The 12,119-nt window shown below is 33.2% G+C and overlaps 1 protein-coding gene across 3 annotated transcripts in view; it reads left to right on the forward strand.

Moving 5' to 3' along the window:
* Positions 1 to 469: 469 nt before the first annotated feature.
* LOC111889816 (uncharacterized) overlaps positions 470 to 12,119 on the forward strand; it is a 34,483-nt gene continuing 22,833 nt past the window's right edge. The window contains exons 1-2 of one of the 3 annotated variants that reach the window (XR_002847808.3): positions 470 to 1,198; positions 2,377 to 2,571. The gene's annotated coding sequence lies outside the window, so the exon portion shown is untranslated. Of the gene's footprint in view, positions 1,199 to 1,584; positions 1,765 to 2,376; positions 2,572 to 12,119 lie in introns of those variants that run through there. The other 2 variants (XR_002847809.3, XR_008226224.1) reach the window with 2 other exon arrangements.

Consider the following 12,119-nt stretch of genomic DNA (forward strand, 5'->3'; position numbering starts at 1 on the left):
TATAAAAAATTAAAAAATCTGCACTTTTTATAAAAAAAAATTGAAAAATACTATTTTTTTTAAATCTGAAATTTTGATTTATTATGTAATTTTCTAGACGTTTCTATTAATATTTCCAATAATACGAAAAATTAAACATTAAATAAGATTGGTAAGATTATGATCATGTCCTTAATGAATTAGTTTTGATCTAACGTTCCACTTTTAGTTTTCGGGTTCTCGGAAAACTATAAGTTCTCAACCGATCTCACCCATATATATATATATATATATATATATATATATATATATATATATATATATATATATATATATATATATATATATATATATATATATATATATATATATATATATATATATATATATATATATATATATATATATATATAGAGAGAGAGAGAGAGAGAGAGAGAGAGAGGAAGTACCATTTGAGAACTCATAATTTCCCGAGAACCCGAGAACTAAATGTGGAACTTTAGATTGAAAAACGGATGATCAAGATTATTTGTACCATTTTTGTAAATAAAAAGAAACTTAAAGGGGCGGGGTATCTTAACTTAAAAGGACAAGGGTATTATATGGGAAACACAAATGCCTGCTCTATCCCGATGAAACTGGCCCTAAATATATCGGCTTCCATCGTCTTCTTGGTGTCTGTGTATCATATCATCATACCAACTGCCTCCATCTCCTCTGATCGCCATCATTCCCATTCCAAACCCTCGCCTCCAACCTTATGTCGATAACCTAATCATTCACGAGCATAACGCAGTAACCCCCGCCGCCACCAACGATACTCGAACAATTCATGAAGAAAGCACAAACTCGATTGGATTCATTGTGGACAATATGATTCAGTTCAAACCACAAATTCCTCAAAGTTAGAACATCTCGATTGAAACTAAAGGTACCGTTCTATCTAACACCACTATCAGTTAATGGAAAAATCCCCAAATTAGTCTATCTATCTCTCTCTTGCTTATGTGTTCTCCACCGATACTCTCCTCTATGATTGCCTCCCTCCGCCTATCAATAAAATCGAAAAACCTAATCGTTGGATTTGAAGGAGGTCAATAATCTGATTTATTGCCCTAAACGCTCAACTATACATCCACAGGATGTCGGTGGCATTCGTTTACAACATGGTCATCATAATCAGAGACGTAATTGAATTTGAGATAAACAAAATCCACGGGTGAGTATAGTTTCTATTTCTCAATTCACCATGTTAATGTGTTATTTCACCGGATGATGATCATTGATCAATGTGTCTGAGTTGTGGAATCATAACCTAAACGTAAGGGTTTTTTGGGACAATGTGTTTGAGGTGGTGTGATTTATATGGTTTTTTCCCTCATTTGTTTTTACCGCTTCAATTCAATTCTTTGTATCCATTTTATAACTTATAACACAACCATTCTCCTTCATTGTTGACGGTTGACTAAATACTTGTATGATTTCTTGGAAATAAATAAGAGAATGTCATTGGTGTGCAATTCTTTTTTATGTCAAATCTATGTTTTTCACTTCTTCTACCATTTTAATGCTAAAATTTGTTAACTAATCAACCATTTTGTGTAGATTTTAACTGCTAAATCAGGAAAAGAAGATTATCAAGATACATCCTATATCTTGAGACAAGCTTCACCTTTTAAGAATATCAAGTATGAGAATTTAAAATTGTATAACATTTTGTGTATAATCATTTTTAAGCACATAAATTAAAATATTAAAGATAGTGACTTACGGTTTTCTGTTTTAGGTTTGAGAATATTGAAGAACAGCCTATATATATATATATATATATATATATATATATATATATATATATATATATATATATGATATATTCAACTCGCTTCATTTCTAATTTGATGCAAAACTTTCCTCAATCACTGATGGTTTAGTCCGTTTTTGTTCATGAATAGTTGCCCCATGCATGAAGTAGATCAAATATTTGCACACTAGTTGTTTGATTAAATGCCCAAGAAGGATTTATACATGTGATTCACATGTAAATCACATGTGATTCACATGTAAATCACATGTGAGTCAAATGTGAATCACATTTTATTCACATATTAATCACATGTAAACCACATGTGATTCACATGTAAATCACATGTGATTCACATATGAATCACATGTGATTCACATATTAATTATATTTGATTCACATGTAAATCACATGTGATTCATATGAAAATCAAATGTAATTCACATATGATGTCATATGTAAATGTGATTCATATGTAAATCGCATGTGATTAATATGTGAATCTCATGTGATTCATATGTTAATCACATGTAAGTCACATATGTATTTTTGTGAGTGTTTTTGCATTAATCATTTCTTTTTTAACTTTCTTATAGATTTGGAAGAAATTGTGGTGAATATTAAAGAGGTGAAAAATGATATATTGAAGGAAATATGGAAATATTGACAAGAAAACATGAAAACGATTTGATATTTTTTAGCAACTTTTTGTTTTTTATATTTTATATTATATCGAATAAAATACTTATTGTACTATGTTTATATATTAGTAAATAAAATGAGTTTTCTTATGATTTCCATACAAATATTATAGTATATGAGAGATGCATATATGCATTTGTAAACATATATACATATATTTACCTAAAATGTTGATTTATTTGGTTAAAAAGTTACAGCAATTTTTAAATATTCCATTTTTTTATTGATTTTTAAATGCTTTTAAAAACATTGCAAGTTTTTTTAAAAAAAATATTTTTTTCAATTTTTTTTTAAAAAAATCATGTTTTCTATAAAAATAAAAAAAATCTGCACTTTTAAAAAAAATTAAAAAAATACTATTTTTTTTTTAAATCCAAAATTTTGATTTATTATGTAAATTTTTAGACATTTATATTAATATTTCCAATGACACAAACAAATTAGACGAAAATCATGCATTTAATGAATTAACTTTGATTTAACTCCCCGCTTTTAGTTCTCGGGAAATTATGAGTTCTCAACCAATATATATATATATATATATATATATATATATATATATATATATATATATATATATATATATATATATATATATATATATATATATATATTCAAATTTGAGTTTGGAAACTTCCCTAGTTGAAATAGGTAACGTACAAGTCGGTTGGTAATCCCAATCGAATAAGCATATTGTTAGCGCTCCTTCTAAGCCAGATCAAACTCTTCTTTTGACTATGATTTTTATATATATATATATATATATATATATATATATATATATATATATATATATATATATATATATATATATATATATATATATATAATATTTTTACTTGCACCTTATGCATTTCAAACCTACATGACTTTTCAATTTCTTTTTAATACGTATTTTAAATTGGTTAATAATGTTAAATTAATGCAAAAACTAAATATATCATATTTTACTTCTATTTATAAAATTATGACTTTAACTTTTTAACATATTATACTAATTAACATATTGGTTTAGATATGTTGTCGTATCATATGTGAGCAATTGTCATTTTAAAGTCATAATTTTTGTATACTTTATGATTTTACGCAAAATAGTTAAATTATTAATTTCAATACAGTGTTAAACGGTTAACTTAAATCAAAATTTCAGTTAAACTTGAAAAAATATTGAGAATATTTTAAAAATAGCTAAAAGTTATAAACTATAATGTTAAACCTAAATTACAATCATAAATTAACAAAAAAAAAAATCATGAAACAATTTTTTGTAATCATTAAGAATTTCAAACAAATAGCTTAAAAAATAAGTAACATCCCGAAAATCAGGACATAAATTTTTTTTTCTTTTAGTTTAATAAATTGATAATACATATTGTTTCCATAAAACCAGAGTAACCAATATTTAACAAAACATCATTAAATCAGAGTAATTCACAGAATGCTGAAACATGTGTTGTGTGCACTGCAATCGTCCCGAACTCTTCCATTTGAAAACTGGAGTACCAAAAACATAAACTGAAAACTGTAAGCACAAAGATTAGCGAGTCCCCCAAAATACCATACAACATACAATCACATGAAAACCATGCAAGAGAAAGGCATACATGAATTGCCATGGGCACCCTCCATGGTATTTACTTGGAATGCCTTGGGCTCCTCCCACTATCTGATAACCAAGTGACATGGACTCCCCCCATGGTCTGACATCCAATTGCCACGGGCTCCCTCTGCGGTCTTCCATGCAAGTATTACAAAGACAACTAGCATACCACATAACACGTAATGGGTTGGCATTGGTGCCTTCGACCCATGGATATAGTGAGAGGACTCACCTCGCACTGTTGAACCATACAGAAACACCCTTGGCTATTGGATGGCAGATCCCGGGACTATCAATAACAAAAAAAAACACCTAATTACCAATTGGGTTCCAATCCATAACCACAACTCCATACCTGGGGTAAAAAGACCATTTTACCCCAAACCTAGCCTCGTCCAAATCTAAGACCCAAACTTACAATCTGAAAGGCCTAAAGGCCAATTAATCAACCAATGGCCCAATTTTCCAAATTGGTCCCAACCCCTTACATGGGTCTTACCTTAAGGCCTAACCATTAGTTCTAGTCCAAAACACTTTGTATTCCGATGGCCCATTAAATACTCACACACTCAAACTCAAAATATCAAAAACCACTTGTGGCCCAAATCATGGCCTAATTTTCCAAATTGGGCCCAAACCCCTTCGTGGTCCTTCTCAACATCACTATCAGACCAAAACCTGATGGCCCAATAGGACCCATGACAAATAAGCCCAACAAATGGCCTACACTAAAGCCCAATAAGAAAAAGTTCCCTTGACTGAGTACGCGGGGCGTACTCAGCTGTACACTAAGTGTACTAGTTGTTTGGCTTGTACGCTGCGCGTACAGACTTGTACGCCCATCGTACTCCTCCATTGAGCCAAAACCTTCATTAAGCTCTTAATGCTTGACCCCATAAGCCCAAACCATAGGTCTACTACTAGATGAACGTCTAGAACCATAAAGTCACTGACTTGGTGATTTGCATGCCCCAAGAAGACCCAATATCAAAGTGTAGCATTCTACTTTCATGAAAAGGACCCAAAATCAAACATGGATGGTTTTAAACTCTAAAGGTGCCAACTTTATGGACCTTGAACCTCAGAAACACTAAGTGGGGAAAATCAAAGCTCCTGAAATGGGATCAATACCACTATATCTCATTTTTAGGAGCAAAATGAACCAAAACGCATAAATGATAGATCTAAGACATCAATAATCAAGCTCAAAGCTTTTTACCTCCAACAAGCTGGAAATGAGACACATAAGCAAGATCCATAAGCTCTTCCTTGATTCCCATCCTTGCACCAAACTCCATCTTCTTGGAGATTGACCAAACACACCAAAAAAGGACACCATGAGCTCAAAATGTCACCATGAAGGCTAAAGGACGGTTTGGGGTTTTGAGATGGTGGAGGCTGACCTAGAAATGAAGGAAAAGGGTTAACATTATGCTTATATAGGGTAAAACCCTAAAATTAGGGTTTCTTCATAAAGTCATGCATGAGTTGATCATTTTACAAATATTATTAAGTCATCTTTGTAATAATTAAATCAAGAAACCTTATTTTTATGTTCCATAGAAAAATCAAACTACAAATAATTACTGAGTCACAATAGGCAAATAATATCAAACTAAAATCAAACATCAAACTAAATACAAATGTAAAATAAAGATAAGTTATTTATATGTTACCATTTTATACATACCTGGTTTGTCTCTGATTTAGAATAAAGAAAATGTTATACCACACACATTATCACATACATGTGCGGGTTTAGTTCGTGTTCTTCCATATACGTGTGTTTTTTACCCATACCACCAATAATTGTAAATCGAATCCATCATGTGAAAAAGTTCATCTTTATCAATTAGATCTAAATATTAAAAAAAATCATCCTTTCTAGAAGTTCTTTGTGTCGTTTCTCTTACATCTTTGTTCCTTCACACCACAAAAACATAGGCATATAGCATAGATCGGTGTAGAAGGCATAACATGGCAGTTAACGTAAGTGCTGGTGGTGGGATAACGACGATTGTAGTGAAAGATTACGGGTTTAACATACACACACACACACAGAGAGAGATAAGAATGTTGAGGTTTCCAAAAAAAGGTTGAGACGGGAAATGGTGGAAACGTGCTTTTCTTCTACGATTGCACATAGTGAACTTGGGGAACACCGACCCCTAAACTCGACATGTCAAGATCGGAATGGCAGCTCAACAATGGCAAGCGGAGTCTTTTTATTCTTACTCTCTTCTTCCCTCCTTTCTTCTCACCATTCGACAACCCACCCCTCTCTTCTCCATCGTTTCTTCTTCCAAGCTTTTCGCCCATTTATTCTCTGATGGAGCTCGGTGTTCTTAGGGGCAGAGCCAGTATATGGATATAAGCGGGGATAAAAATGTAGCATCCCAAACCTACTAAGTAATTTTTTTAAATACGTCAAAACCATTCATTCGTTGTTCCAAAAGACGATCAGAGTCAAAGTATTCTCAAAACATCAGAGTAAAGTCATAACACTCAATGCAAAAATAAATCTTTACAGGATGTAGTGCGATCAAGTTGGTCCCTTCATTTTGAAACCAAAAGTACCTGAAAATATTAAAACTAAACCATAAGCACAAAGCTAAGTGAGTTCTCCAAAATACCATATCCAAAATAAATGGGCCCAACCCAGCACATAACTAAATGGGCCTAACTCAACATACATAAATGGGCCCATCCCAACATAATAATGGGCCCAACCCAACATACATTATAATGATCCCAACCCAACATCTATAATAATGGCCCAACCCAACATATAAATGGGCTCATCCCAATATAACTAATAATGGGCCTAGTCTAACATACAAATAAGCCCAGCCCAACATACAAGTGGGCCCAACCCAACATACAAGTGGGCCCAACCCAACATACAAATTGGCCCAACCCAACATAAACATGCAAGAGTCACAAAGAAAACTAACACAATCCAATGGGCCGACATTAGTGTCTTCGACCTATGAGAATAGTGGGAAGACTCACCTCAATCGGTCAACAAAAATATCTCATACACGAACTGTTGGTGCTAAAGTCTCTCTCACTAAACATATCCAAAACTAAACCATAATTATCAATTAAAGTTAATACTCCAACTTAGTAATTTCAAATACCAAGATAAATCCTCATTTGGTCAAAAGACCATTTTTCCTTTTATAAGTCCTCAACCCCTCACCGTTGACCAAAAGTCAAACTAGTAAAAAAAGTCAACGGTCAACATTTCGTTGACTTACGCGCTACATACGTCTTACTCTACGCAGGGCATAGAGTCTTATGCAGAAAACAGGCAAGAATCAGGCTACGTTACGCGTAGCCCAGATTATGCCCCGTATATGGCGTCCCTTGCCACACTTTATTTTAAGCACTTAATACATAAAGACCTTGCACTCAAATCCTATATCTAGTTCCTAATAGCTCTATAATGGTTAAAATTTCCAACTTTAGCCATTAGGATGGTTCAAACAACCAAGATCTAGTCTTTAAGCCTTAAAAGGGACCAAAATGCATCTTTCTCAACATACTCCAGTAAGTCCAAGTCTCCAACCTTCAAATCTAAATCAATATGATGTTTAGATGGATAAAGTCTCCAACTTTATCCATAACAAGGTCACAAACTTTCAAGATCCAAAATTTATGCACTAAAATGACCCAAAAACACTAACACAACTTGCATGGCTTAATGAACAAGCACCAAAGCACAACTTTCCAAGTCCAACAAGTCCCAAGAGTGTTCCATATAACTCAAAATGTGATGGAGTTGCCTCACCTCCCAAAACACAAGCTTAAGGGACCAAAAAGTGACAAATATGAAAATTATCAAGATCCTATAGCAAGTTTGAAGCTATTTTACTCACAATGGTCTAAGAATGAAGTAACCTTGTTGGATATATACTTAAACCCTTCTTCTATACACTTTGTTACCATCTTGTTCTTCAAGATTCCACCTTCCAATGGAGAAACGAGCTCATAAATGATGCTAAAGCTCAAATCAAGTGAGAGGAGGCTATGTGTCACACCCCAAAACCAAGAACGGCGGAAACGTTCTAGGGTGGAGGACGTCATGTGAAGTATCATAACAGTGTAAAGTAGTAAACAAGCAACAACATCATCTATTGCATTAAAAGTAAAGTTTTAATACATGTGTGTTCTTTCATAATGTACAACAATAAAATGAATAATCAAAATAAGACGAGTCATGTCTGTGCTCCGTCTTCTCAAGGCCTGGCCATCGTACCTGTCTAACTGGTGACCTGAGAATACAAGTTATTTTGAAAGCGAGTATCCGCCTAAAGCTGGTGAATTCATAAGTATTTAAGTGTCATTGTCTTGTTTTGGAAAGATGTTATGAATGCCTTGTAAATCTTTAAATGAAACAATTGAAATAAGTATGAAAACCCTAGAAAATCCCTTATTTCCTACTAGTATGAAATGTAGTCTTCTACCAAGACCCGAATGTTTTGCTATGATGATGATAGTTTTTCCTTCTTTTTGACTATTACAAACAGTACTTAGTCTAACTCATCGTTTATGTGAATGTATCACAAAATAAAGTAAATAGGAAAAGAATATAATAGTCTTCTACCAAGACCCGAAAGTTGTACTATGATAATGATAGTTTTTCCTTCTCTTTGACTATTACAAACAGTACTTAGTCTAACTCATCGTTTATGTGAATGTATCACAAAATAAAGTAATAGGAAAATATAATCATGTAAGTGTTATCCTTTTGTATTAGGATTAACACGACATCGCGATTTGCGAAATGTATAACTCTTGAACATCCGTAGATTGTTCAATTTTCCTCTGTAGCTACAACAGGTGGGAGGAAGGGTTAGTCCCGTAAAAGTATTCATAATATAAGTATTAACCGTAGGCATCCGTAGATGTTCATCAACCTCTGTAGCGAACAGTAGGCCCAAGGAATGGTTAGTCCCGTAAAGGTACTCCTAGTATAAGTAATCACCGTAGGCATCCGTAGATGTTCATCAATCACTGGTGCTAACAGCTGGGCTTCGGAATGGTTAGTCCCGTCTAGATATCCCGTTGAACTGGGATAGGCAGGACAATTTACACAGAAGGTACTAATAAATCATCCTAGTGAATCGAGGTACAAGTATCCATGTAAATGTATACAGGAAAATGTATCTACGTAAAGGTACTCATGTATGGCATTCATGTAAGCGTATTCATGTAAGCGTATCTATATAAGCGTATTCATGTAAGCATATTCATGTAAGCGTATCTATGTAAGCGTATTCATGTAAGCATATTCATGTAAGCGTATCTATGTAAGCGTACTCATGTATCATGTAATGTATTGGTATAGACTCATGAATGAACTGACTCTTGTGTGATTTCTCGTAAGAGGAATGATGTTATGTATCTTCTAACTATCCCTATAATAGTTAACTAGAAGGTAATTGGTTGTTCAAGTAGGTTTATACACCCTTGTTACACAAGAGTGTGGGAAACTGAATGAAGGATGAAAACTATAACATCAATACATATATAAGAACATAAGTGTATAAGTATAGTTTTGTTCAAGAAGGTAAAAATGGTTTGGTAAGATATCTAAGAGTTTTGAACAATAATTAACAATGACTTGATGTCATTTTAATAAACATTTCAAATGTAATACTTTTGCTATCCATGTATTTTTAAGATATAAAACCATTTCATGCATCACATTTTGAAGTATGTGAAATCTGCTGAATGAAAACACAGTTATAAATACATATGATTGATTTAATAACATGCTGTTTTCTACTTGTATTCCCCCCCCCCCCCCCCAACATTAAAGCATTTAAAATCATTTAAAACATTGATTAAGGGGTATGAACTCACTTGTAGATGGTCGTTTGGATGAACTGGATGATGTAGGATTGCCAGGTGACAAGTGATGACTTGTTCACACTCAAAGATCCTAGTTAACATATAATCACACATATATGTATTCAATTAGACTTTAAACCACTAATTGACAAAGTTAAGACATCCTAAGGCATGTAAAATGTCACACCACAAAACCACGAATGGCGGAAACGTTCAGGGGTGGAGGACGTCATGTACAGTATCACAACAATGTAATATAATAAACAAGCAACAACATCATCCATTGCATTATAAGTAAAGTTTTAATACATGTGTGTTCTTTCATTGTGGTAAGACACCAAAAATATACAATCAAAATAAAATATGAGACTTGTCCGCTCCGTCTTCTCAAAACCTGGCCATCGTACCTATCTACTGCTGACCTGAGAATACAAGTTATTTTGAAAGCGAGTATCAGCTTTAAAGCTGGTGAATTCATAAGAAATTAAGTGTCGTTGTCTTGCTTATGAAAATCTGCTATGAAGGCCATGTAAACCTTTACATGAAAATGTTGAGGTAAGTATGAAATCCCTAGAAAAACCCTTATTTTCTATAAGTATGAAATGTAGTCTCCTACCAAGACCCGAATGTTTTGTTATAACAATGTAGTCTTCTACAAAGACCCGAATGTTTTGTAAGTAAAATGATAATTTTCCTTTGGTTTTTTAGTACTAAAGTACTTAGTCTAACTCATCGTTTATGTGAAGGTATCACAACATAAATTAAACAGGAAAAATCACTTATGTACGTGTTATCCCGAGGTACTGAGGTTAACACGACGAATGTAAATGTTATCCCGAGGTACTAGGGCTAACATAATACATATAACCTAATGAACATCCGAAGCTTGTCCACTTGTCCTCTGTAGCAGCAGCAGGGCGGAGGAATGGTTAGTCCCTGTAAAGGTACTCCTAGTATAAGTAATAACCGTAGGCATCCGTAGATGTTCATCACCCACTGTTGCTAACAGATGAGTTCCGGAATGGTTAGTCCCGTACGTATATCCCGAGGTACTGAGGGATAGAGGCCCATCTAGGTATCCCGAGGTACTAGGGATAGGGTCCTGTCTAGATATCCCGAGGTACTAGGGATATGCAGGAAGATTTACACAGAAGGTACTAATAAATCATCCTCGCAATTCGAGATACAAGTATTCATGTTAATGTACACCGTTAAGTGTATCTACGTAAAGGCACTCATGTAATGCGTTTATGTAAGCGTACTCATGTATCATGTAATCAATCGTAAAGGTACTCATGTATCAGGTAATGTACTAGTATAGACTCATGAATGAACTGACTCTTATGTGATTCCTTGTAATAGGAATTATGTTTGAAATCTCCAAATTATCCCTATGATAATTTACTGGAAGGTAATTGGTTGTTCAAGTATGTTTATACACTCTTACTACTCAAGAGTGTGAAAAACTAAATGAAAGTTGTAAACTATAACATCAATATATATATATATATATATATATATATATATATATATATATATATATATATATATATATATGTATATATATATATATATATATATATGAATATAAGTGTACATGCATTAGTTCAAGAGTGTAAAAATGGTTTTGTAAGACATCTTATGGATTTTGAAACAATAATTAACAATGACTTGATGTCAATTTAATATACATTTCAAAGGTAAAACATTTGATAACAATGTGTTTTTAAGATTTAAAACCATTTCTTGCGTCACATTTTGTAGTATGTGAAATCTGTTAAATGACAAACACAGTTATAAAATACATATCAATGATTTAATAACATGTTTGTTTCTACTTGTATTCCCCCCTTTAAAGCATTTAAAATCATTTAAAACATTGATTAGGGGTATGAACTCACCTGTAGTTGGTGATTGGGATGAACTGAACGGTATAGGATGGCTAGGTGTCAAGCGAGGACTTGTACACGCACTACGATCCTAATAAACATATAATCACACATATATGCACTCGATTAGACTCAAATCACTAATTGATAATGTTAAGACATCCTAGACATAATAAACACTTTACATAAGTGTTTTAAGCCTTAAGGATTGCATCTAAGCTATTGTGGGACAAGGTATTTTTGTTTAGGGTTCCAAAGGACCCTATATGTGAGTTTACTCCCCATATAC

Source organism: Lactuca sativa, chromosome 9 (assembly GCF_002870075.4).
Source record: "Lactuca sativa cultivar Salinas chromosome 9, Lsat_Salinas_v11, whole genome shotgun sequence".
NCBI lineage: Eukaryota > Viridiplantae > Streptophyta > Magnoliopsida > Asterales > Asteraceae > Lactuca > Lactuca sativa.